The sequence below is a fragment of the Hippopotamus amphibius genome, chromosome 5 (genome assembly GCF_030028045.1).
Source record: "Hippopotamus amphibius kiboko isolate mHipAmp2 chromosome 5, mHipAmp2.hap2, whole genome shotgun sequence".
Taxonomy (NCBI): Eukaryota; Metazoa; Chordata; class Mammalia; order Artiodactyla; family Hippopotamidae; genus Hippopotamus; species Hippopotamus amphibius.
In genome coordinates this window covers 127,194,470-127,199,897 of record NC_080190.1, presented here as the reverse complement: position 1 = coordinate 127,199,897, position 5,428 = coordinate 127,194,470, and the positions used below count along the sequence as shown (strand labels likewise).

The 5,428-nt window shown below is 48.2% G+C and overlaps 1 pseudogene; it reads right to left on the bottom strand.

The window, feature by feature from the left end:
* Positions 1-1,048: 1,048 nt before the first annotated feature.
* LOC130854290 (40S ribosomal protein S15a-like) lies at positions 1,049-5,102 on the bottom strand (annotated as a pseudogene).
* Between the last annotated feature and the right edge of the window lie 326 nt (positions 5,103-5,428).

Below are 5,428 nucleotides of genomic sequence, written 5' to 3'. Positions count from 1 at the left end.
CCTCTGCTTTTTGCCACGGAGATGGAGTCAGCAGGTTCCTCTGCCCTCGAGCTTCTGTCTGGGCTTGGCCTGCAGGAGACCAGGACAGAGGAGCTGAGTTGAGGGTGTAATTCCCTCAGGCTCCTCCTGCCAGCTGGGGAAGCCTGGATTCTTCTCCCAAGGCCACAGCTCAGGGGAGTAGCCTCCTCAAACAGCTACGTTCTCGGCATCTTGGCAACCCCTCCCTTCTGCTGAGCCACCCTTGGGCACTGCCCACTTTTGTCAGCTATCCCTCCATTAAATTTTCTTTAAACGTCTAAGTTTGAGAGTGCCATCTGTTTCCTTCCAGGACTATGACGGATACAGTCCTTTTCATGAAGACGATTTCTTCAAATGCACAGCGCTCTTTAGCTGTGCTCCCCTCACAGCCAAGAGTGAGGCAGTGCGATGCTGATGGGAAGCCCCGCTGTACCGAGGAGCTTGTCACCTGGTGGCCTTCGTGTAAAGAAATACCAGCCTCCTTCCACTGTGTCTTCACAACTCGTTGAGCTTTCCTAACTGCTCTTGTCTCTTCTCCCCTTTTTTTATAATTTTGTGCCAATACTTTAAAAAAAATTCCTTTACTGTCATTTTGACAGGGTTTTAGAAAAGAGATGTATGTGTATACATGCCATTTTTAGAAACATCACAAAAAAAAAAAAAAGGAAATTTTTTTTCTTCGTAAGCAAAAACAAGAGGCAGAAGAACCTGCTGGTTCAGAGCCTGGGTCCAGCCCTGTGACTTCATTCCTCCTCTGTGAAAGGAGAAGAGTGTAAGAAAGCATCTTCTTTGGAGAATTTCCGGGAAGATTAAATTAGTTGCTATTAACGACTGCTTCAAAGAGCATCCGGTACATAGCACTACCTGTAAGGACGGTGCAGCACATTTGGTTTAAAAATGTCCTGTTAGTGAAACAGTTGCCAGCAGTAGGACCCGGGTACAGGGTTCTGAGATTCCTCTAAGGTCCTCTGGAAGCTGGTTCTACCAGGAGCTGGGGTTTGGCCAGCTCAGGGTCAGAGTTCATCCGGGGTCACAGCGTGGAGTTTTCAAAGGCTGGCGGGGTGGAGCAGCAAGAGGAAGGTGGGTGGAAAAATTCTGCTCCCCTTCCTTGGGGCAGGCATGGAGGAGAGGGAAGTGGGGCCGTGGGGGCCAGTAGTCTTCTCTGGCCCCACAAGGCCTCCTCACGCTGCTGGGTTAGGCCCAGGCTGGAACACACGATGTAGGCAGTGCTGCAACCTGAAAGGGTAGCAGTCTTCGCAGAAAGCCGTGGAAGAACTCACCCAAGAGACCAACGGTAGGAACAGGAAGCACTACGCACTTGAAAGATCTCCTGGGTAAAGCGATACTGTTAAAAACACAGAGAACATGGATCAACTCATGTTTATGCTGTGCTGAGCACCTGAAATAAATCAGGGATGTCTTAAAAAACAGAAGACAAAACCAGCTTAGAATCCTCCGAGCAACAGATGAATATTGAAAACATGGCCTGCTTTACTGATAAAAATCCTGGCCTCTCTAATTGTCTGACTTATTTGTCCAAGAAATATCTCCTGAGTGCCAACTGTATGAAAGACAGTGTGACGATGTCAGAAAGAAAAATCAAGCCCCATCCTTTCCCTTAGGGGCTTCCCATCTAAATGAGACATTTGCAAAAATCACAAAGTCCAGGTACTAGAGGATGAGGCACAGTTAACTGATGTAGAATTTAGTGGAGGAAGAAATAACTGCGAACTGAGCTGATGAGTAAGACTGTGGGAGAGATGGGACCCCACCTAGGGTCTGGCCTTTCTACTTCTGTATCCCAGTGGCTGGTGCATCCTTCCCTTGGGCTACATGCCTGGTTCAGGCCATCCCCTCTCTCCCTCCAGGCCCTACAGCAGCTCATCCCTTCCCTTGGAATGCTCTTTCTCCAGCCCTTTCCTTAGCCTGCTGACACTGGGTGCTACCCACCTAAGCTTCAAGTCTCGGCTTCAAGGCTAGCTTCTCTGGGGGACTCTCTGACCACCCTGGACTTGCTAAGGGACATTTCCGCCTTCCTCTAACAGATACCAGGCAAACAAAGTATTTGCACCTTCATTCAATTCAATTAAGACAGACCTGCATGGTATATTATGTAACATTCAGTGTACACACACGGTTTTAGGCAATGCGGGGTAATTTTGGTTACGCTGATACTCAACTCTTGGCAAACCGTGCACGGTGCCAGGGATGCCCAGTACAGACTGAGTCTCCTCGATGGAAGGGGCATGTTTGACACATTCTTCTATCACCCCTGCCCATCCCACCTTACTCAGCTGGATCTCTCGCTGGACGGTGGTGGGCTCCAGGCGGCAGTTCTGGTGGCCGTGCTCCCAGCACCGGGTACCGGACACAGATGCGAGCTGCGGGCACACAGGGAGGGAGGACCGCCACGGAAACGCGTGCATGCGTGTGCGTGCCTGCGTGTGTGCGTGCGGCAACGCATATGTGCGCTGGGACAGGTCGAGTTCAGGTTTGTCCCCCGGCAGAGAGCGGCACAGCTGGCAGGGCCCCGCTGGCTGCTGTGGAAAGTGCGCAGGGACCGCAGCTCCGTGGACCAAGGCGGCCGCCTGGGCTTTGAAGGGCTCCCACCTCCGTCCTTGCGGAGCTGAGTGTGGCCTGGGGACCAGCGTCGGGAGCATGTCCGCAGCATCACCAAGCTTGTTGTGGAGACTCTACACCCCAGACCCGCTGAAGCATCTTCACACGCTTCCCAGGGGCTCGGCGTGCACCTGTGGATGGGACATGCAAGGCCTCCCCAATTCCACCAACTTTACATTTTGTCCAATCACTCCTGACTTCAACGCTCCCAACATTTTCAAATGATGAGCTTTTCATAGCCTCTTGCAAATTGTTGAAAAAGAGAAAAGGCTGAAAACAAGAAAATAGTTTCCCTGCAGAGAGCGGAGACCATTCTCAACAACCGCGCGGGGTCCTTGGAGGGGCTGCGTGGTGTAACCCCGGCCTGGTCAGCTCCATGTTCAGGGTCTGGACGTCCAGCGGCTGGTAACGCGGAACCTGGCTTGAGGTACCTTCCAGCTCCATGAATTTTTTACATTAGCTTCAGTTCAGGTCAGAATCTTTCTTTATGAGAATGAAATGGGGGGTTTTTTAGGGGTAAAATATTAATTTTTCTTTAATAAGCTTTTTATTTAATAATGGCTTTAGGTTTACAGACATACTGTGAGAGGAAACAAGGAGTTCCTATACCTCCCATACCCAGTTTTTCTCATGTTAACATCGTAACATCGTACATTTGTCATGATATTATGACACAAACGACATGACCCAATAGTGACATATTAACTAGAGTCTATACTGTATTCACATTTCCCCAGTTTTTATCTGATGTGCTTATACCACCACAGGGTCGCATCCAGGATGCCATGCTACGTTTAGTTGTCACGTTTACTCAAGCTCTCTTGGCTGCGACAGTTTCTCAGACTTTCCTTACTTTGGGACACGTTAATTTTAAGAACTCTTTATTTCTGTAATGCTCCTTATTCCTCTCACAGAGCAGAATCCTAAGTGAGTCTGTATAACACTTTGTCAGTTTTAAGAAAATAAGTGCCTGGTTATGAGCTCCTGGAGGGAGGGTCTGACTTCTTGTAATCAATCCCAACCCCATCAGTTAGCACTCTTCCTGTTCCTGACACACACTGGGGCCCAGTGCATGTTGTAGCCACTGCCTTGGTTTACTTTTATTATGTCCCTACTAGGTAGGTGCACACTGGGGTTAGAGTGACAATGTGCTAAGGTCCCTGCTCTTAAAGATCTAGAGACAGAGGTAGGGACAATTAAGTAGAAAACAAAATATTTTTTTATTTGAGAGTGTCGCTGGACCCACATACAGAGGGGGTAGTGATCATTTTTGTGGAGGCCGTTGGGGGTTCAGAAGGGTCAGGAAGGCCTTCCTGGGAGAGCTGAATCTTGAGAGATGACTCGGTGTTCAAGCAGCAGAAATGGGCAGAGAAACCTTGTATGAGTTTATTGTTTTCATTTGCTATGGTAACTGATATTTGGAATTATTTTGGTTTAGATTTTGAGACTGAATCTGCAGTTTCAAACTATCTAGTAACCTCTAGCTTTTTGAAAATTCATTTACTTTATGCCAAAATGTAACTTCCTGGTTAAAAGAAGAAGGAAAAATAAAAAGTTGCCTTTTGAGTAGCTGTTCAACAGAACTTTCTGTGGTGAGGAGCATCTGCGCTGTGTCATAGGGTGGCCACTGGCCATGCATGGCTCCTGGGCGCGTTTCATGCGGCCAGCATCACTGCAGAACACAATTCTAAATCGTATTACATTTTAATTAATTTAAATTTAAATAGCCACATACAACTGTGTCTATCGTATTGGGCAGTGCAGCCTTACGACACTAAGAAAGATCTACTGGGCGTCACAGTTTAACAAGACGGCTGAATTCATGGGGAGAATTGGATTAAGAAGAGATGAGGTGTAATTTCTTTGAAATATCGAAGGTTTTAAATATCAAGGGAAATATGACCTGGACAAATATTATTTTCTATGTTCCCCAAGGCATTTTGCCCAAGTGCCTGGAATCCTGCCAACTGTTGTGTAAAAGATTGTTCTGTGAACAAGCTGCTGATGAGTTGAGAGGTGTTGTTACATTGGACAACTTTGTTTTCGTCGAGGCATTTTATTTGCACGTATGTGTTGCATCCCTGGGAAAAGAATCCTGGGCTTCTCCCGCCTGTGTATGGTTGTCTTGCCTCTTTGTGGTCCATGATGCCAGCTGGGGTCGTTAGCACAGTGAAACCACACTGAAGAGATGGAAGCAGGTGTTTCTGCCGTGTTTCTGGATCTTTGAGCTGCACGTGAAATCTGAGGCTGATGGCAGCACACTTGTGTAACCTGCCCGTGAGGGTCACAGCGACTTTTCCAGCTCTGTGTGCAGCAGTGATTTCACACTTGCCAACGCAACCGCATCTCACCATCACAGTTAGAAGGCAGATGATGGCTTTGGAGCACAGCCTGATGAGAACCTGGCATCTGCCTTTCTTTTAGGAATTGTTGATGGTCTTGAGAGCATCAGCCAGGACGTGCATGCCCACCGTTATGGCGGCATGGAAAGATGGCGGAGAGAGAGCGGGACGGTTCTGATTATCCATCTGCACCAAGAGGTTTGCAGCTTGTAAGTACTTTGCAGTTTCTTAAAATTAATTAATTAATTAATTGGCTGTGTTGGGTCTTCATTGCTGCGCGCAGGCTTTCTCTAGTTGTGGCAAGTGGCGTCTACTCTTCATTGCAGTGCATGGGCTTCTCATTGTGGTGGCTTCTCTTGTTGCGGAGCACAGGGTGTAGGCGCATGGGCTTCAGTAGTTGTGGCTCGCGGGCTCTGGAGCACAAGCTCAGTAGTTGTGGCACACGGGCT